At 36.5% G+C, this 22,627-nt stretch overlaps 1 protein-coding gene across 14 annotated transcripts in view; it reads left to right on the top strand.

The window, feature by feature from the left end:
* Window positions 1–22,627, top strand: part of LOC306668201 (uncharacterized protein) — a 528,324-nt gene that overhangs the window by 319,102 nt on the left and 186,595 nt on the right. Inside the window, exon 1 of one of the 14 annotated variants that reach the window (XR_013765769.1) lies at window positions 4,809–4,882. The exons of the other annotated variants lie outside the window; for them this stretch is intronic. The gene's annotated coding sequence lies outside the window, so the exon portion shown is untranslated. Of the gene's footprint in view, window positions 1–4,808; window positions 4,883–22,627 lie in introns of those variants that run through there. 14 annotated transcript variants of the gene reach the window in all.

Below are 22,627 nucleotides of genomic sequence, written 5' to 3'. Positions count from 1 at the left end.
TTTTACCAGAATCATTATTTTTGAGTCCTCTGATTTGATTTCAATTATTTGTCTAAATCAAGTACAAAATTTCCTTCTAAAATTCATTAATAAGAAATTGTAATACAAATATTTATTGAACATTTGCTATTGTTTCCAAAACTATTCTATTTCCTGAGGATAGAGTAGTAAACTAAGTGACTTTTGCCTGTATAAATATTATATAACAATAAAACATTGTTATGCATACTTACTACATTTTTAAAAGGTAAAATGAGAGTATGTACATATTTCCTAATATCTTGCTTTTTTTTTTTGGCTGCTGATTTCTGGGTAAGAATCGTTTACATCCATTTTCCTAGCATATCATTCACATTTTTAAATTTCAGGAAAAAGTATTTTTATGTTTCCTTACTCCAGAATTTTTATTTTAGCTATGTTCTCAGAGATGTGTAGGACTGTTTTCTTGTTCATGTACCCAGTTTATGGCTTGAATTTACTTTTGTCTTTGTATAGAATTTAACTGGTCCCTGTAGAGTCGATATTTAATGCTTTCTGGCAAATAGAATCTCCTAATTTTCTGATGTAGGCTACAATGATTGCAGTTTTACACAATCATTGTCGAGTTCTGAAGACTCTTTTCCACCATGATTGCTCAGTTCTATTATACCCCTATTCAGATCACCTTTCTCTTTCCTTCCTGTGTTTTTACAATACCTTGTGACCTTTAGTGACTTCCTTTCCTCATTTAATATACTTACTAGGTTTCAGTGAGATGTGTTATTTCATAATCATGATTATTATGCAACATGTCAAAAACTACTTTCTTGTCAAGCTTCTTGAGACCCTATTCAGGCATTTAGGAACAATTCAGTAAATTGAGCTTAAGTGTTCCTAGCCAGTATGAAGATGACCATGAAGACTGATGTAGATATTTATGACCTTACAGAAAGAAAAAGAGGACCAGAGAGACAGAAACAAAGATAAAGATGAAGTTAATCTTATTTGGTAAATAAACTCATCAAGAAAATTAACTTATTTTAAAATAATGTTATTCTATTATAAATTAAGGCACATACATTGCCAGAGTATATATATGAGTGTGTGTGCATATACATATGTATAATATGTAAACACACACACACACACACACACACACACACACACACATACACACATATATACACATATCTTGAGACAGTAAAGATTTAGTATGATCTTTTTATAATTACACTATCTAGAAATAATCATGCTAGTATTTTGGTATATATCCTTCCAGACTCTTTTTATGCATATATCACCTAAAATAAAACACAACAAAACAGAAATCATGCTCTGCATATTTTGAAACCTTTTTTCCCTTAATATATTGTGTGGATATTTTTCCATACCAATAAATAAAAATCTTCATCATTTTTCATGGTTACATTTTGGTATGGACCATCATTCATTTGACTTTACCCCTCTAATGGTCATTTATGTTGTTTAGAATTTTTAATGTTATAATAAATTTTGTTGAACATATTTCCAAACAAACATCTTTACACACTTGCCTGTTGAATCATAAGGAAAAATGTTAGAAACATAATAATTTTATCTAAGTAGTTTTCCTCCTCTATCTCCCTTTCTTATTAAGGCTAAGTCCAAGTTTCTAAGCAAACCTACAAGATTTTTTCAAATCTTACTTCTTAAACTATTGCTTTTCTAGATTTATGTCATTACCTCAAAATGTATACTATACTCCCAGTTTTTTCAAAAGTCAGTGTGCTTCCACCTCTTTCTTCTTTTTTCCTACTGTTCTTTCTACTCGAAATGCTTGCTTTGTATTTTCTTATTTTGTTAAATTCCTAATCATCTGAAGTTCAGCTTAAACCTTAGTTCTTCTCTTCTTCTCCATATCATTTTGTAATCTTTATAAGCAAAATTATCTTCTCATCTGTGACCTGTACATTAAGTTATTTATTAGACGGCAGTGTTTCTTGAACGTCTTTCCCTTTATCAGTCAATCATGAAAGCCTCATTAAGCATTTACAAAGTGCCAGGCTTTGTGTTAATGAGCAAAACAGGCTCGACTAGCTGATCTTATGCAGCTTATATTCTTGTAATATTTTATTAATATGTCCATTGCAAAGTTCCTTATAATATTAACAAAACTAGAGGCAACTATATATTTCATAGGAAATTTGCTAACTAAATTATGATCCATCCTTATAACACAATGTGATTTTTGATTTCTGTTACTGGGTGGCACAGACAATAGAATTTGTCATGATATTACTTTGGGCTAGTGTTAAAGTCATGAATAAATAATTTTCATTTCACCAGTCAATAATAATAAATCATTAGTGGCTGCTTAAAGTGTGTGTTGAGAATGATTATGAGCCTCATTCTGCTCAGTGGTCCATCCTGGGTTTGGGAGCAAAAATATTCATCATATCTGGGTTTGAGTGATGTTATCTGAAGCAATTGCTTAGGGTTTGGGAACCTACGAGGGAATGAGGAGATTGGGTGGAAATAGAAAATGTATAGGTGAAAGACTAGGGGAAAAATGTGGAGCACACCCTGAGTTTGTTTATTTTGGGAAAGCAAAAAGTAGATAAAATCTGTCTTACATTTCTTCTCTCTTCTTCCTGGGTCATTGTCCCTAAGCATCCTTTTAACCATTCTTTGTTAGGCTTAGGAACCTGATGATTTTGTATACTTTGATTGCCAGTCTTCTTCCAACATGTTCCACCAGATCATGGTACCCTGACCCACACCTGGACTCTTTCGTCACCAGCTTAATGGCCTTTCATGGTCTCTTCTATTCATGGGTCCTAGTGTAGGCCTGAGATACATGATAATTGGCTCTTTCAGCTATTATGAGCAATATTGTTAAGACATTCTTGAATTTACTAACTTTGATATTTATTTCTCTAGGATGCCTATATGTAGGAAGATTATACTTCTTGGTTTGATGGAGCCAATTTTGGATCAAATGTGTTGTCCTGGCATACTTACTAATAGTATCCTCTTTTGTTCTGCCATAAGAATTTTCCCACAGTGTAAAATGTGTGTCATAAGAACTGTAGATATTTGTGAGTCAGGGGCTTTTTCAAATTGGCTTGAATAAATAAGCAGAATAAAACATTTCCAATACAACCCCAAAGTCAAAAGAAATAGTAAAATAATTGTCAAGGCTGGGAATTAGGACTTTATTCCTGGGTAGGGAGAGAAAGCTAATGAACATAAGGGGATGTAAAGTATTTCTAATGTGGAAATACATCTTATTAAAACAGTATATTTAATCATTTAAATTAAATCATACTGCGCTATAATGGCATGGTAACTACTTTGTTCTTTGGAGAAATACTATTGATTCAAGATTATTAAAAAAGTCTTGGAAGCTCATGACTGGTTTTGAAATTTTTTGTCATGTATTAGCATAAAATAATAATTACCAAATTATGTGATATTCTTAGGAACAACTCTTAAGAGTGTTGGAGTCAAAATAACTCCATCAGTATCAATAGATTCAATGTGTGGCTTAGTTTTAATTGCACTTAGGAGAACCTATTTGTTTTTAACATTTGAAAGCAAGTCTAAATTGTGTCCAGTGGGGGCACTTAGAGTAGCAGGCTTTGGCACCTGCCTCAGGTAAGGAAAGTTTTTGTTTATTTCATTAGTGCTTGATGCTTTGACAGACTATGGCTTTCCACTTACTGCATGAAGAGCTGCCAGCCATCCCTGCTGGGAGAAGCTAGTATGGGACTAGCAATGAACTTTTGAAAGAAGTTATTATGCCTTATATGGTTGATCTCCCATGCAAATAAAAGAAGCATTTCATACTGTAGCTAAATGGAATTGGTATTTCATCCAATGTAAATGTATGCCAGCATGCTTTCTGGCTTTTATCAAATGCTGCATCTCTCTCCCAAGTAGATTCCAAGTTCATCTGTCTATAGGGCAGCTGCAAGACTGGCCTGGAGTAATGCAGACTCACGGATCTGTATAGAAATAAAAAGAAATCAATTAGATCAACACGTATTAACCAACAATAACTGAAACACTTGTTATAATGCAGAGTCCAGGGATACAAGCTCAAAAATTCTGTAGGTCTGAGGTGAAACTTTTAAAAACAAGTAGTATCATTCTGAGGCAGAGTCAGCAATTTATTAATTATAGGAAATACTCTTCTACTCTCTACCCAATACTGAGCCAAGCCTAATGAGAGATAAAAAGAAGTAATAGGACTATTTTTTTCTCTTAAAGATACATAAGAATGCGCACATATATAAAATACTACAGCTAATATTTATTGCACTATTTCTAGAACACATCAGGCATGCTCTGCCTCGGGGCTTTTGCACTTGCCTTTTCCTTTGTCCAAATCACTCTTCCTCTGAGTATCTTTTTTGACTCACTCCTTGATTCCATCAGGTCTGCACTAAAAATTATTTTCTCAGTAAGGCTGCTTCTCTCTATATTCAAAATTACAACTTCAATATTTGTCATATTTCTTCCATTTTAATTTTTTTGTGGCACTTAAGCCATTTTAAATGATGTTAAAATTACACTGTATATATTTTGCTTGTTCGTTTGCCTGTTTTTAAAATGAATCTCGAGAATTCAGGTATTTTGTCAATTTTTCTAAATCTTTAGTACCTGAACAGTGTCTAAAACATAGTGGACAGCCAATAAGTATCTGTCTATTGAATGAACAATGAGCACCATTTATTCAGTGCTTCTTCCTTACCAGGTACTGTCTTAAGAGTCTTATTGTGATAACACATTGAATTCCCTCAAGAAGTCTAGGAAATGGGACTTATGGTTATGTCCACTTCACTACAGATAAGGAAATTGAAGCCAGATATTGCACAAGGTCATCCAACTGGTACATGGTTGAGCCAGAATCTGAATCTGGGTGAGCTGATTACAGATCTTATCCTTTTAACCTCCATACATTCTACTGATATAGAAGATGTCTTTACTATTCTAATTGTGGAAAATTCAGAGCAGAGTTCTAGTATTTGCATCTTTTTGTGACACTTGGAAAAAGCTTAAGTTAAGGGTGAAGATAGAAAAGACTGCAGGGCTTCCATCCTTGCTTTTCTGGCCTGGAGTGATCTTCCTCTCAACAGTCAGATGTTACTTTTAGACAACTAAGTTTTTTGGAATAAAGTCAACCTGGGCTGATCAGGTTCTTGGTAGGCAAAGGAATGTTGACACTCATTCCCAAGCCAGAGTGATCTGGAAGCTTATGGATAATGAACAGGATCATTCCCTTTGAAGACTTTGGGACAAGATTGGGTCACTAACTTGGATAACTGCATTGACTGACTTAGCTTATATGACCAACCCCATCACGTAACTATAGTCAGTATAGTTTTCAAATCAATACAGCCTAGTCTTTTACCACCATAGGTATAGACTTCCCAAAGTGGGACATTTAATTAAAGGCAACTTTGGTTACCTATGCCTTTCAACTTGTTAAATATTTTAAGTTTATTTGAGTTTGAACAGGTCATTAGGATGACTTCAAGGGTCCTAGAAAAATCAAATACCATCACATGATGCTTAACGACAGTGAGAAGTTCTGGAAAATGCATTGATTTTATCACTGTATGAACATCATAAATGCACTAGTACAAACTAAGACTGCTGGGTGTCCCTAGGTATTATAATCTTATGGGAACACCTTCATATATATGGTCCATCTTTGACGAAAGCATCATTATGCAGCTTGTGACAATACTTGTTGGAATTAGGTGTATGGGAAGAAGTTTACTCACTTTTAAAGATCATCTTTCTAAATCCCTGCCACAAGTGAGCAAAATTATACTAACTTACCCCTCCTGGAAGAATCTATCAGTTCATACTGTTGACCAATACTTCAGTATGATCCATGGCCCAGATTGTTTCAATCATTAAGGAAGGTATTATTTGATTAATGAAGAATGAAATCCATTCTATTTTTCACATCTCTTGCCCTTCTTAAATTCATTCAGACCACAAGGCTGTGTTGGTTCACCTTGATCATTAGCCATCTGACATGACCGACCCCCTCTAGACTGTTGGATGGTAAGGAAGAATGAGTGTTGTGAGATTTCATTCTCTGACCCAGAGTCCAATCTTTCAGCCTCAAAAATCTAACTAATGTAAAAAAAAGTTAACATCCACCTAACACATACAGAAGAAGCCTATGGAAACCTCATCTTCCACTGAGCAATATTGCATTTGTAAAGATAATATTAATACAAAATTTTAATGCTCTGTGGATCATTATCTGGCAGCAGACCAACAGCAGAGCATAAAACATTAACAACTAAATGCAGGTTCTGAGTCCTTGGAGTTTCTAATTGTTGTTCATTACAAAAACCTACCAAAATCATCTTGAGCCGATTCACGGAGAATTAAATAGATTTGGTTTAATAAAATCTTCAGGTCCCTGAATAAATTATGAATGCATCTCAACTGCTAGAAGCATACATTGACATTAGGAGACGGTAATGAACGGGGATATTCAGGAGGGGAGGAAAGAAATTCTTCTGCTGATCATCCCATTCCGAATGATTAAAAGATGATGAAATGAAAGTTTTATTTTTGTGGGTAGATGTGCAACAAGTCATGAGTTGTGGACTTTAATAATATATTTTCTTCACAAGCAATAACACAGCAATTAGGAGATGCTCATTGAGGTAGAAATAATGGTAACTGCTGTGCAGATTAGGTTTGCTGAAGGGAGCTCTCAGACATACACTAAAACAACATATTCCAGATTCTTGTTGGTGTGTAATTTCTACTTTATTTACTTATCATCTCAGTTAAAGAGGACTCTTGGCAATAATGAGACTACATAGAATAGTTTAAGATGCTACAAATTATATCAAAGATAAATCTAATGATTACCTATTCTAATGACAGTGCAATCTTGTCTTCCCTTGTGGGGAAATTGCATGGTTGTAGGAAGCTCATAGCTGGAGAGAGTGCCATGGTACAAATGTCTTCATTATTTTTTCTGCTTGCTTTGCTTCTGCATGGCTGTTCATGAAAGCTGGGTAATTCATTCAAGCAGGAACCACTTACCGAATGGTTCACAAACCTTTCCCTGGTGCTATAGTACCTGTAAGCAACCTAATGAATATATAAAAATAATCGAATAGAAAAGAGGATGGAAAATTTTTCAGCAGTGGGAGAGTGACCTATAGTGGTGTTACCAAAATAAAGAAAAGGGGGTGGGGGGCAAAACCAGCATATTGCAATCTCATTTCTATTCACTTTAATTGTCTTAAAAGTAAATATGAAAGACATAGAGTGAAACTTCAGAACAGACTGTATTTTTGAGGATGTTGTGTTTATTCAGGGAAGAAAGCTGGAGAAAACAGAAGACTTGAGCAGAGTTTTGAAATCCTAGGTTTACACAATAAGTCCAAGTTGTGGAAGACATAAAGATCATTTTTTTTTTCTAATTGTGTGTCATGCAGATCAAATGGATTGTTTCTTATTTGAGAATTGCCCTTGCTAGTCTTTCCTAACTAAATGAAGAAACTCTTAGGAGAGCAAATAATAATAAAAATAATAACAACAACAATTGACCCTCCCACTTACAAGGAAAGCTGGTTAAGGTGTCCCTGTGTGAAAAATAAGTGGTTTTGGTGAATTGCTTCTCGTGAAAGGTACTTTGTTATTCCCCACTAAATAACAAATCTCCAACAAATTTCTGGTATAAAGCCTAGCATTGATTATGTGGTAAAATTCAGTGTATGTGGTTTTACATTTTTTAGTTTTAAATATTTCAATGTTCTGAGTTAAATGCCTTCTTTGTCCCACCTCCACCCTTGCCATGACAAATCATTTGAAACTGGTGCTTAGTGTGTGCTTCTACTTGTGTTAACAGTAGCAGTGTATCTGATGGTGCAGCTCTGAGGGGTGGATAGCAGAACCCACTCTTTGCTCCTGGGCTGCCACTGCATCCTTTGGAACCCAGAGGTGGCGTCAGACCTTTTGTCAGCACAGCACTTAAGCCAGTCACTGCCCACTGGATGAACAGGAAGGGGAGATGAAACCCGTCCGCCACCCCTGCTCTAAGCCAGTGGATGTTGTCCTGGGCTTGGGCTCTGCTCTTGGCTTCTTACTCCTTTTAGTTGCTGACTAGTTTGTCCAGTTCGATAGGAGGAACAATTCTGGATTTTGAGTAATAAGATGGGAGTTCTTCTATTGTTTTAGGAGGAATTGCTAAATCCCTCAAACTTAAGAGATTTAATACAATTAAGGTTTATTTCTCACACAGGGCCTAGGCCAGTATTGGGTTACTCTGGGACTCTGCCCTCTGCCATCTACACTGTTCCATCTAGTGGCTGATTTCTCTTAAGGTCTTGCATTCTTCCATTGGGTCTTCTGCATTCAGTCCCAGAGGAGAGAAGAGAGAGTTTCTGGGTTACAAAGGAAGTTTTAGGGGAATGCTGTGTAGTATGTTGAGGACAATGACCAGTGCTTTTTCCATAAAGGGTCAAATAGTAAATACTTCACACTTTCCATTCTATGTGGTCTGTTTCTGTCTATTTCAACCACTCAGCTCTGCTGCTGAAGCAGGAGAGTAGACCCTGGCAAGATGAAAATAAATGGGTGTGAGGGTGTTCCAACAAAACTTTACCACAATGGGCACAGGCTGAATTTGGCCAGTAAGACCAGATTGTATCTGGTCTAGGAGAAAAAGAAAATTGGTTTGGTCAGCATATAACAAGGTCTCTTCCATGATGATCTTCTTAGGTATGTGATACTGAACAAGCAACTACTCTGAACTTTAGTTTCTTCATCATTAAATAAAAAGATATACCTTCTGCCTTGGTTCATCTAAGTATTGGTGTGGGTATGAAGGTCAAGTGGGATAAGGGCTTATTAGTACTTTGTAAAGTATAAAATGATATATGTTCTCGAATGTACAGAAATGCCCATCAAAGACAGCTGGGTCCCTGAGCTTCTCATAAATAGTCCTCAGAGATTGGAACAAAACGTGGGGGAAAGCATTATATTGTTTTAAGACACTTGAGTGCTAGTTAAAATTATTCCTGCAAGTCCAATGGGCTTAAACTAATTCAATTCTTGGTTTGTTCTTTCTATGGAAAACTCAGCGTGGATCTAACCTGAGGATTCAGTATAGTTAAGAAAATATAAATCAATTGTCCATTATGTGAGTCAACCTGGAAAAAACTTATTTAGAGGACTCGTTGCAGAGGTAACTGGAATTTCTTTGGAAGGGATTTTTGTTGTAATAATAAGGCAATGTTATCACTTTATGTAAAGTATTATTAGTTTTTAGGGCTGTTCTAAAAAAGTCCCTCAGACTGAAACAATAGAAATATATTTTCTCATAGTTCCAGAGGTTAGAAGTTCAAGATAAAAGTGTTGGCAGAGTTGGTTTCTTCTTAGGGCCAATTTCCTTGCCTTGTAGATGACTCTCTTCTTCAGTTGTCTTATATGGTCTTCCTTTTGTGCCTATCTGCATCCTAATCTCTGCTTCTTATATGGGAACCAGTCTTATTAGATTAGGGTGTACCTACATGACCTCATTTGCCCCTAATTAACTTTTCGTTTTGTACTGGGGATTAAACCCAGAAGTACTTTACCACTGAGTTAAATCTCCCCCCCCCCCCCCCTTTTAAAAAATCTTGTAACAGGGTCTTGTTAAGTTATTGAGGTTGGTTTCAAATTTGTGATTCTTCTGACTCAACCTCCCAAGTTGCTAGGGTTATAGGCACATGCCTATAACCCACATGTGGCTTTTAGTGAAATCTTTGAAGGTCTTATCTCCAAGTATAGTTAGGCTCTGAACTGCCGGGTCAGAGTTTCAACATGTGAATTGGGGTGGGGTCCTTGGGGTGCATTTCCATTCATGGCACAGTTTCTGTTGTCACTCTGGAGGTGAGGGTCTCCTTAGGACCCTGATTCAGTTTAACTGCGATTCCTCTTATAGACGCATCTTTCAATTTGCTCCCTTTCCCCTAACTAGTATTTTTTCTTGCCTTTCAATCCATACTCCCCTTTTTATTATTAAAACATTCGCTCTCTTAAATCTATTTGCCATCCAAAAATGGAATTTAGAGAAGGAAGAAAGAGGACATTTGGTTCTCTGTCCCATTTTTACCTTTCTCTCTGGTTTCACTGGTTGACAGAAGTTTGAGTCTTGGAGGGAAAGACCCTCAGGAAATGAAAAGATTAAAAATAGATAGATATGAGTTGATGATGAAATAAAAATGTATTTATATCTTTCTGCTCTTATATAGAAGAGCCCATTCTGTGTGTGTGTGTGTGTGTGTGTGTGTATGTGTGTGTGTGTTTGTGTGTGTATTTACTGCCTTAATAAGTTTATTAACAGTATTAGCAGGGATGTGATGAAAGATCTAAAAATGATAAAATGGGTATTAATTAATGATTAAAAAGCACTTTGAAAATGAAAAGGCATTCTATTAGCAAATGCAAGGCCATATTACTACCGTCATACCAGCAAAAAAAAAAAAAAAAAAAAAAAAAGTGCCATTATAACATGCTGCTCCTTATCAACTCCACTTGAAGCTCCATTCTTAATGTATTTCAGTGCTCAGCTTTTACTGTTTAGAATTTTATATTATCAAAAGGTTATCAATAAAAATATTTAAAAGCAAACAAAGCACTCTAGAAGATTAGACCAGTATGTGGCCTACTAAGCCTAGTTCCTATATTGTGACTTGCAGATAAACAAAATATCATGCTATGCTGAGCACTTGATAATAAATTTGAGTTTGTTATTTTAAACCTTCTCTTCATATCCCTATGCTTTCTTCCTCATTCATATATATTGCCAGGCATTGTGCTAGGTCCTGTGAATGTAATTGTAATTGTATGAAAAAACAGATGTGACAGAATGGAATAAATATTTGTGATCACATGGAAATATGTGTGTGTGTGTGTGTGTGTGTGTGTGTGTGTGTGTATGATAAGGGTTTAGAGTTCAGAGTGTATAAGGAACTCTTACTACTCAATTACAAAAAAGACAAACAACCCAATCAAAAAATGAGAAAAAGACTTGGATAGGTATTTTTTCCAAAGAAGATAAATGAATGACCAAAAAGCTTGTGAAAATGTATGCAACATAATTAGTCATCAGGAGGATACAAATCAAAACCACAATGAACTATCCTTTCACATCTACTATGATGGTATAATGTTTGGAAAAATAGAAAGTGTTGGTGAGGAAAAATTGGTGCCTCATGCATTATTGGTAGGAATGTAAAATGTGCAGGTGCTGTGGAAAGCAGTTTAGTAGTTCCTGACAAAGTTGAACACAGAATTACCATATTACCCAGCAATTCCATCCCACAGAGTTTAAAACAGATATTCAAATATCTGAACACAAATGTTGACCTGAGGTCTATTTACAATAGCTAAAAGATGAAAACAAATCAAATGTTCATTTTATCTTATTAATTAATAAACAAAATGTGGTATATCCATATAATGGAATTGAACCATAAAAAGTAATTAAATACTGACTAATAAATGCTTCAATATGCTGAACCTTGAAAGCATGCTAAATGAAAGAAGCCATTCTTTCATATTATATAACTGAATTTATGTGATGTCTCCAGAATAGGTAAACCCATCAGAGAGAGAGCAGAATGTGGGGAGGGGACAAGGGCTAGGGGGAGGAGCAATGGAGAGTGACTGATAGATAGATTTGTGATTTCCTTTAGTGATTTCCTTTAGAATGCTTTGAAAGTAGATTGATATCATGGTTATACAACATTGTGATTGTACTAAATGCTACTAAACTGTACTTTAAAATGGTTAATTATTCTGATAAAACATTTAAGAAAATTTAAGAAAATAAACATATGATCCCTGCCTTGATGAAACTTACCATCCAGTGGGGAGAAAATATAAAAATAAAAATGATTATAGAGACATAGTTATTTTGTACTATTTTCTATATTCATTCTCTACTTTAACACCTCCTTGTCCTCGGGAATCTGTCTGGCAACCACAGCATATTACCTATCCTATTGTCCCCAAGGTGGTCATGGTCATCTCATTGTTGTAGTCAGTGGACACTTTTTAGTTCTTACCTTACTTATCCTCTTAGCAGCATTTGGTACTGAGGATCACTCTTTCCTTTGACATCCTCTCTTCTGTCTGCTTGGGCGTCACCACAGCTTATCGGTTTGCCTCATGTCTCCTTATCTTTCCTCCTCAGAGTCCTTTGTAGTTTCCTTTCTCCAGCCATTCTTTAATTGTTGGTTTTCTTCAGATGCACTCTTCTGAATACAGCTATTTTTTGTTTCCATGCTTAAGTATGGATTTTTAGTCCATGTTTGTTCTGTGCATTTGTATCTTACAGGTGTGTTGGATTTTAAGTACAACTCACAGGTCATGGGTGGTCTATTTTCAGTATTTCCCTAGGAAATTCTCCAGATTATGTGATGGAGGCTGGCATGCAAGTTCAGCTGATTTTTTTCTTTCCAACACTTGAAAAGTTCACTGTTGGAGTATTGGACAAAGTACTTTGTCTTACTGTTTAAAACATCACTAAGCTTGGTGAGATGCTGATGCTGACTCAGTAAGAAGTATGTATGTGTAGGACTTGATCTAAAGAAGAGCAGATTCTTACATCCGACTTCACAGTGACTGAAGGGCACATCTTTATGGAAAATGGTGGACACAACTGCCATCAATGCTGAAATTAACTTTTCCTCTCTTTCTCCCCTTTAATTGTCTTTATTACTTTATGGCTGAGAGGAAGACAATAAAATCTTTGTTTTTAAGAACAAGTATGATACAGCTTCTCCATTTATCTAACTGCCTTCATACTTTGTTAATCTAATAAATACACAAATATCTGTTAATTCTACTTACTAAATATCTATAAGCTATATTCTAATTATTTCTAAATTAGTTTAAAATTCCCTTCTTATCTAGAATATTCAAAAACTCATTTACTTCTTTTTCTACCACTTGTCCTGCCTTTCCTCCAACTTGTCTATTGCTTACATGATAGCCATGGAGCTTCTAAAAATGCACACCTTCTTAATGAGAATCTACCTCCTCTCAGAGCCTTATCTGGCACTCTCTTAAGAGTCTTAAGTCTTCCACTTCTTTTGGAAGTCTGATCAGTGACTTCCTCTTGCCTTTAGGCTACATCTAAACTCTCTAATATGGCTTATTTTTACCCCTTTCAATAGGGCCCATTCCATATATACTCACTGAGCACTGACTGTACAGCAACCAGGCACTGTTGTCTGTGCTGAGGATACCCTAGTGACCAAAGTACACCAAAGCCCTTGGAAAGTACCACATTTGCTTTGGCTTTCTCCCTCCTCTGGCTCTTGCATTCACTCTTCACTCTGCCTCAGCCCCTCTCCCCCTCTCATCCATTCTGCCTTTGTCTGATGGACTCTTACTCATCCTTCTTGTCTCACCACAGAGATTACATATTTAGGAAGTGCAACAGTGAGTTTTGTGGGTCAACTTGGTTGGGCTTCAGAGTCCAGATATTTGGTCAAATATTGTTCTGTATAATTCTGTTAAGGTTTCTAGTGGGTGAGACTAATATTTAAATTGGTGAAATGTGATTGAAACAGATTGTCTTCCATAACATGGATGGGCCTTATACAAACACCTGAAAGGCTGAATAGAACAAAGACCTCTCCTATTCATGAAGTAATTCTGCCAGGAGGCAGCTTTTGGTCTCAAATTGTAACTCTTCCTTCAGATTCTGGCCTACTAGCTTATCTCATCATATTTTAGATTTGCCAAACCTCTATAATTGTGTAAGCCAATTTTTAAAATAACTATCTTTACACACACACACTCACATGCATACCCAGGCTGGTTCTGTTTCTCTGGAGAACACTTACTAACCCAAGAAGCTGTCCTGAGGGGTCAAGTTTGGGTTGGGCCTCTTATTATGTCTTCCCATAGCATCCCTTGTGGTTCCTATCACAGCTCTTGTTGTTATCCCCTACTAAACCTTAAGTAATTTTAGTATAAGGTCCATCTTTCCTTCGCTCACCATAACACCAGATCCATATTTGGAAAATCCAAGGAATGTTTTGGAAGCTAGTCTCTAAAGAAAAACTTTGAGGAAGTTTTACTGCATCTACCTATAATTTGGTTGCATATCATTCTTTGAACATTATATTCTAATCTGAGTTCCAAACATTGCTCCCTGAGAATGTTCTAAGTCTGGCTAAGACCAGAGGGAAACTAAGAGCAATAGAAATGCGATATTTTCAAAAGTATCCTATCATAGTTCCATTTCCAAGCTTATACATATCCACACTCAGAGGATATATTTTCTTACTTATTTCTTTTGTTTCACACACACAGGATCTGAATATTCTCAGGCATACTTCTTTTGTTCCTTTAAGTCAAGAGTTGCATGTAATTTATGAATCATCATGATCCAATATCCTTCTTCCTAAGAATCTACCTCCTCTCATAGCCTTAACTGGCCAAATCTTATTGCTGGGTAGTCCTGTAGTTGTCTCTGACTGCTCATTGCCTCTATATTTCAAAATTCTTTTGAAAAATGACATTTTCTTATTCTCCCTTACTAATAACACATATAACTGTATCACCAGCATCTCTACTCCAAGACTAAGCTATGGAAAAGAGATAAACCCAAAACTCAGTTGGGAACTTTGTGGAAAAATTATTCTAGATATATGGTAACATTGTTCAGTATGTGTGGTGTTCATCTGAAGAAGAGCTTTCCCTTTCCATAGTTACGATATCAGAAGACCCTTCTCTATAAGCTGGGTTCCTGACTCCTCTCAGGATAATGCCACACGCAATTTCCAAAAGGCTAATGAGAAACCTGACTGCCTGCTAGCTTTCTGTGTAATTGGTCTGTTACTTTAGATATGTTGACTTCCTGTTGCCAACAATTTCAGTGTGTCTGAACTCAGGAAGTTAACCATTCAGGAAAGAAACATCAACATTCTTTTAGCTTCTTGCTGACTACAATGATGGAAAGTAGTTTACAATGGAGAGAAGGCTGCTAGTGGAACTATGAGTCATTCCTGCCCAGATCTCCTGTGACTCATTTTCCTTCATTAAACTGAACAGAGTCAATAGCCCTTCAGTTTTCTGAACAGTAGATCTAACTGCACTAATGACTGGCTGTTGAACAAGTTTAGCTATGTTCTAATTTATTTATTAAGCCACAGTAAAACAAGTATAAAGTACCCATCAATGGATAATGGGAGGACATTAGTGTTTCTGCCCATGAATTAGACCTGAAACACAGCTTCTTTTAGTTGAAAATGGAGAAGGCTGAGCAAGCCCCTGTCAGCAAAGTGAAAAATATAATTTTCTAGGCTTGCTTTCTTCACCTTTCTAGACCTTTTTCCAAACTGGTAACCATGTGAGAAGTTCCCTTGCCAGGGCTTCCTTTATTTGACTCAGTGTCTGAATGATTTCTATCCTGCCCCACTGTTTTCCTGCGTACCCTCTCCTGTTATCCCACTTTTTTTTCTCTCTATCTGAATAGTGTGCCTGCTGTTTTCCCTTCCCCTCAGCTAGCTAGCACTCCACTAAACCCTACCCATTTATATCTGAAAATCACCTTGGTTTTACAAATTGCTGGTCTTTAATCTGATCTATCGATTCCTGATAACATTTTTTTAAACAATTTGAAAAGCTAATTTTTTGTAATGATATATATATTTTTTTGTCTACCACAAAAAGAATCTATTGTTCATCTTTGGACAAGTTTATTTTAAAATTTATTCACTTGTTGTGCTGGGGATCAAACTTGGGGCCTCCTGCATGCTAAGTGTTCTACCACTGAGCTATCTCCAGCAAAGGAGACCTTTGAATTTAAACAGATTTTGGTTTGAGTCTGTTGCTTGCTGAATGAGTGATTTTAAGCAAGTTAACTTTTCTAGGCCTCAAACTTCATCATCCACCAAAACAGGGAAAATGACAAAGATTTGTAGATTAATGAGCTAATGTATGTATTTTATCAGGATGAGGGATAAAACTTTTCTATCTTGATTACATGAAATCTAGATACATTTGCTTTCTGTCAAAAAGTGTTAGTGAAATTTCTTAACCACTAAACAGCCTTTGTGAACTTTGAAACAAATGTCCAGTCACATTCCTTAATTTGTTTTGCACATAAACCAGAAACCAGATGGAAGAGAAATTGAGCTGTTTGCTATGAATAAGATTCATTTATATTGATCAGTAGATGAAGTGATGGGGAATTTGTCACATATAACCTGCTTCCTTTGGTGCCTGAAACCTAGTAGATACTCAGGATGTGATTGTAGTCATTATAATCATAGTAGGGAGAAGGGAGACTCTTTTGAGGTAATTGAGTTTTAATTTCCTTTCCACACCACAATTCTCTCCAGGGGTATTTATCGGTACTATTAATAAGTAATGCCTTACTATTATTGTACAGTGTTTCATTACCTACACCTGTGTTATTTTGTTTACTCCTGAAAACAGCCCTGTTATTTTCTGGTTTAGCATTAGTTCTCATTTGTAAGAAGCTGAGACTCAGGGATAAAGATACTTTGTGTCGCTTTGAGAGTGAAAGAAACATTAAATTGGGGTTTCCCAGGCAAACTGGGATGTCCATTCACCTTATTCATACAGGTTATGACTATTCTAAAAGTCACCTATCAAATGACAGATTTGAGATGAGAAGGCAAGTCTTCTAATGATTCTGTGTAAAACTACTAGGATGTCTAGGTGATGGTAGGATGTAGGAAATTAGTACCTTGAGATCTGTATGAACATTACCACAAGAAGTACAGATAGAGCTGGCACATCAAGTAGGTGCTAAACCATCCTGCTAATATGTGGACTGGCTACAAGGACAAGGGATTGCGATTGTATGATGAATTTCCCCACTGTTCTTAATTAATTAATTAATTTATTTATTTATTCTCTTAACCATCCTACACTGAACACTCACAGAATCATTTTCTACTGCTGCATAACAACCTACCTTCAAAATCAATGTCTTAATTGGGCATGGTGGTACATGACCATAGTATCAGCCACTTTGGAGGCTGAGATGAGGTGTTCATCTTGAGTGTAGGAGTTCAAGTTCATTCTGGCAACATAGGGAGGCCCTATCTCCAAAAACAAATAGATAAAAATCAAAACAAACATTGACCCCCCCCAAAAAAACAAACCTATATCTTAACACTTAACGGTTAACACTTTTATTTACTCATGGTTCTGTGGGTTTGCATTTTTGACTAGGCTCAGCTGGGTAGTTCATCTGTTGGTCTCACCTTGGGTCACCCACATGGCTACAGTAAGATGTGGCAGCTCTATCAGTGTTGGATGACCTAAGATAACTTCACTCACATGTTTAGTTAATGGTTCTTACCTACTGTCAAGGATTGTCAAGGATGCTAGGCTGGAATGGCTTATTTCCACTCCCTACAGCCTCACACCCATAAAAAGACTAGCCTATCCATCTTCACAAGGTGGCAATATCACTTCAAGAGAATGAAAACAGAGTTTATGCCTCTGGAGGCCATGATTTTGAACTGGAACATTATTACTCTGCTTCACTCTATTGGTCCAGACAAGTTTTTAGGTCAGTTTAGATTAAAGATTTAGGGAAAGAAACTCTGTATATCCTCTGCATCTTCCCTGAATCTCTGTGCCCCAGTGCTGGAGACTGAACCTAGGGCCTCATACCTGTAAGGCAAGTGCTCTACCACTGAGTTACACCCCAGCTCAAACCTCCACCTATTGAAGGCAGTTGCAGGAAACTATCCTTGCAAAGAAGAGGGTGGTACACAACTGGATGGAGAAACGTATGGTTATTTGTTGCAATCTGTAATAATCTTTATATATCAGGTTTATCCCTGGCAATGAAGACATGAAAATTGACAATAGCCCTTATTTACATGATAGAGGTAGATAAGAAGACTGCAATTTCTTTTCTTTTCTTTCTTTTTTTTTTTTTAGGTGCTGGGGATTGAACCTAGGGCCTTGTGCTTGTGAGACAAGCAGTCTACCAACTGAGCTATATCCCCAGCCCCAGAAGTCAGCAATTTCAATGCAAGGTCAAAAGTACTTTGACAGAAGGGCAACCATGGTTGTTTAGGAACACAGGAGTAGCTAACTCAAACTGAAAAATTAATACCAGAAAAGTGGTCCTCTGGGCCTGAGAATGTTAATTTTCATCATGCTTATTTTTATTTTCAAGGTCAGGGATCTGAAGACCTCGGATTGGTTTCTTTTACCTGATCATTTCTTCCATCCATCACTTAGGGGTTGAGGGCAATTGGTAGGAGAATGAAGAGATACAATGAGACTAATGGAGGAGGAAAGAGTGTGTTCAGATGTTCTTCACTCACTTATAAATGGACATATGGAATTGAAGTCATTAAATAGGAATGAAGGGAGTATCATTTTTTGCTATGATTGCCCTCAAATTTCACCTTTGTGTTGAAGATTTGGGAATTCTGAATTCAGTTTATACATGCAACTCTAAAATATTCAAAACTTACAAGGGTTTTTCGTGAAAACCAGATCTTGGAACAGCCAGAATGTGGGCAGCTCAGCACTTGACCTGTATAGCCCCAATTTGATATCCCAAAAGTGAGGTTGAATTAGGAATATCTGGTGAGTGACTTTAATTCCAACCAGGAAATCTTTGATTGAATGAGAAAAAATAATCTTGCTAGATAATAAAGCCAGTTAGATTTATTGTATATGTGACAGTAGGGAATTCCTTTAATCACATATTCTCCAGTGCCTTTGGGAACTTGGATGATAATAAAGTGTATGCTGAGAAGAATCAGTGACAGGATTCTCCCAAAGGGAAAAAGATGATACTGAAGTTCATCAGTCCAGTGCTTCTGGAAGGAATCAGGAAGCAAATCTCACAACTTCCCATACCAGGGTAATATAGAGCACTAGACCGGAAACTCCTTAGGAAAGCTGTTGTTACCTGACTAGTTCTGTTTTGAAACTGGATTATTCAACTGTGTAAGGTAATTGGGGCTTAGAGGAGAAAGCTGAATTGGATTCTCTTCTCCCGAGTCAGGCAGATTGTTATAAGCCATACTTTTACATCTCTCGGTGACTTTGTGGTGTGTGTCACTGGTCCCAGCTAATGGGGACCAGACTGAGGTCAGAGGGAGTTCCAGATGGTTGGGTGCGAACTATGCCACTAAATGGCCCAGATGGCTCTAGTAATCAAATTAAATACTGACTATCAATCAATGAGCATATATTTAGCACCTATTATGTGCTCGACATTGTGAGGATACATAGGAAATATAAGAGCAGTGTCTTACCTTACTCAGGTCTGCAATCTGATTATGAGATAAAAGAGCATGAGAAGGCAGACTACAAAAGTCAACTTATATTTCTATTTCCATGAAGATGTGTAAAATCTAACACGTGGGAAAAATATTGCATGTGTTTATAAAGGTATTCCCTAAAATTCTCCTTTATATGTGGTGCCTCAGACATGCTGTTGAAATGTGATCAAAAGATTTCCATTGGTGAGGAGATGACAGGGTGAGATGTGAAACAAGCAGGATAAACTACGTCCATGAGTTCTTGGAGTCTCATTGTTATCCTTACTTCATTAATAATAGTCAATAATAATAGGCTATGTTGTGCACTATTTACTGTGAACTTTTCTAAGTACTTACTAGTCATTATTTAATTTAATCCTGTTACAACTCTCTGAGATACTGCTATCACTATTCTTAGCATCTGGAAACAAGTTAGCATGCTGAAGGTCACATCGCCAGCAAGTATCACAGGATCCTAGACCTGGACAGTCATAAGTTTGGGTAACAATGACATAGGCAGTTGGCTCTGTTCTTGTACTAATTAGGGTTCTTAGTTGAAAATAAGGAAAACTAACTGCATTTAATTGAAGCAGAAAAGAAATGCATTGGAAGAATATTTCATAGAATAGCCAGAAGTCTTAAGAACTAGGCTCAAAATATAGGCAGAGGCCAAAAGACACTTGGCAATAAATTCTACAGAAAAATGCTGCAGAATTAGTTGACTTGGGAAGCTGTACTGACACTGTTCCCAGTTGCCACTTGCGCCTGTGTGTCTGGATACTCCACCCCAAACCACTGCCAATAACCACCTGGGCCCTTCATTTCCATGAAAAGCCTGGGTCTGTGTCTCCAACCTGGTCTTGGGAGGAGAAGAAAGGAATTGCATGACTCCATTTAGCCCTGATTTCCTCCTCTTTTGGAATTACTCTCCACTAAGGAAGGTGTTTGCAGGCTGGGTGGGTCAACAAACAATTGATAAATGTGTGTCATGCTTCTGCATCATACAACTGGAACATACAGGCCAATTTCCCCCCCACAGTTCCTAATACTGAGATTTCCTACTCAGTGATGGTTGCTCTTCTCTCGGGCATCAGTCTTCATGTAGCTCTGCCTGTGTCCTTACCACAGGTCCTGGTGTAAGTTCTCCAGCTCCTGCTACATTTTGAGCTATCCTGGGACAAAAGAAAGCTTTCCTCCCCAAGAATTATGTGCCCATTCAATCAATCTTAAATGGTTAGTTTTTAAGACAACCTTCATTTCTAAAATATTGCAAAAGTTTAACACACTCAGTTCACTTCAACAAAGAACCATTGTGCACCTACTAAGTTCCAGCCCTTTGTTTGCAACAGAGAAGAGTAGACAAAGTTCCTGATGTGAGCTTCACAGCTGAGTTACAAAAACAACCAAATATGTACTTATAGCCATCTTAGCATTTTTGGGCTCTCTTTAATCTTGAATAAAGGATCTTACCATAAAGCAAGTATACTCTGGATAAAAATAGTAGTCCATACTCATGATTACTTTCTGTGTATCAGACAGTTCTAAATGCTTTACATTATAATTAAAATAACAGTAGCAGTGATTTTTTTCAAAAATTATGATTTCTGCTACCTGTGATGTTTAGTTGTGTGCTAGATAGGAAGTATATGCTCAGTAAAAGCCTCTTGAGCCAGTTATTACATTTGCAGGGGTATGAAGCTACCAAATCCTATGGAACCAGGCCTCTTCTCAGATCTTAGGATTGAAACTTAAAAAAGAGTTCCGAGGAAAGATAAGTAAAAGAAGTAGCTTAAACATGACATTTGGCAGCTGTAAGACTCTGTTTTCCTATGGGGTGTCCCATCTTGGAAAAGTGAAGACCACCCACAAGGGGGCCTTAGGCACATATCCAAATTCCCAGTGGGATAGACTGCTCTTGGAGGGAATTAATCTTATGTAAGCAGGACTACACTCATTAATCACTCACAATAAGCTCTTATTTATGAACTAATTTCAAATAGACATATTGAATCCATTTTCTCAAGTAAAAATGGAGTTGGGTAAATCATAAACAGCTAAATTATAGTTTTGGCACATACACATGGTTTTGTTTCATATTTAGAATTATTAGCCTCCTAGAGTAACCTAATACAATGGAAACACTCTGCAAAACACTATAGAGAGTGAGTGTTTATAGAGACTTACATCTGATTTACATTTAAGAAGCATAAAACTAATTGCAGAGAGACTGTGCTACTAAAGCATTAAACCTAAGGGACAACTATGTACAAATGCTTATAGGAATGTTGATATGACTGCTTGGAATTGAGACCTTCAAAATTAATTTCCACAACTAGAAATAAGGGTATCATAGAATGTCCTCAATGGACACAGATATATTATAAATGATTCCCAGACAAAGTAGCTGTTATATGAGAACATCTTTCTAATATGAGATTAAAATCTGGAATTGCAAGTAGTAATAAATATATCTATCTATATTAGTGTAAAAAAGTGACAGTATTGTAAGAGCAATAAACAGGTAGACAGCTAGTGGTCAGTTCCTATGATTAATCACCTTGTCATTATTGCAATTGCCTTTATTTTCACTAAATAGCCTAATTTTTCTTTTTCTTATTACCCAATATATGTGTGTGTGTGTGTGTGTGTGTGTGTGCTTGTGTGTGCCCCCACACACGTATATGAAAAATTCCCCTACAAAGATATTATTTTTAGAACACTTGAAATAAAGTACCTAAAAAAAATTCTTCCAAACTTCTACTGTAAAAGTAAGTATAGAAGTCTTTTATGATGCAAAATTCTCTAGCATAGAAATTATATATTGCTTTAATATTTTCATTTTCAAGCATTTTTTGGTCTTCTTTTAGTAGTAGTTTCATGTCACAACAGTTACTATGAAAAGTAATAGAAGTAATATTTTTATGCAAGGAGAGTGTTATATTATTCATCAACTCCCTTATACGCTACACAATCCTTTAAAGCCATTTGCATCCCTGTGTATGCCTGTGTGTATACAAACACACATAATGACCTCTGATCTTTGAATGCTGTTTGTGGGTTTGCTATTTTGTCTGGTCTTTGCGATAGTTTTGTCTGGGAAGGTTTAAATGAAATTTATAGCATGCATCATGTATTGTAAGTTTATCTGTCATACAATAATCAGCATGCAAAAAAAAAGCCACATATTTGGACTGTATATTTAAGCCTAGTGAGTAATCATATACAAAACAATGCAAAAATGTGAACATTGTATGGCAATTAATAACATCTCTGCCAGTGTAAATACGTTTTTTTCCCCATAAATCATTTCCAGCTTGTCAAAATGGATCTGTGCTGGCAAAGAAACAAGG

This window comes from Sciurus vulgaris (assembly GCF_902686455.1).
Source record: "Sciurus vulgaris genome assembly, chromosome: 1".
NCBI classification, from domain to species: Eukaryota; Metazoa; Chordata; class Mammalia; order Rodentia; family Sciuridae; genus Sciurus; species Sciurus vulgaris.
This window is presented reverse-complemented; position numbering and strand designations above follow the sequence as displayed.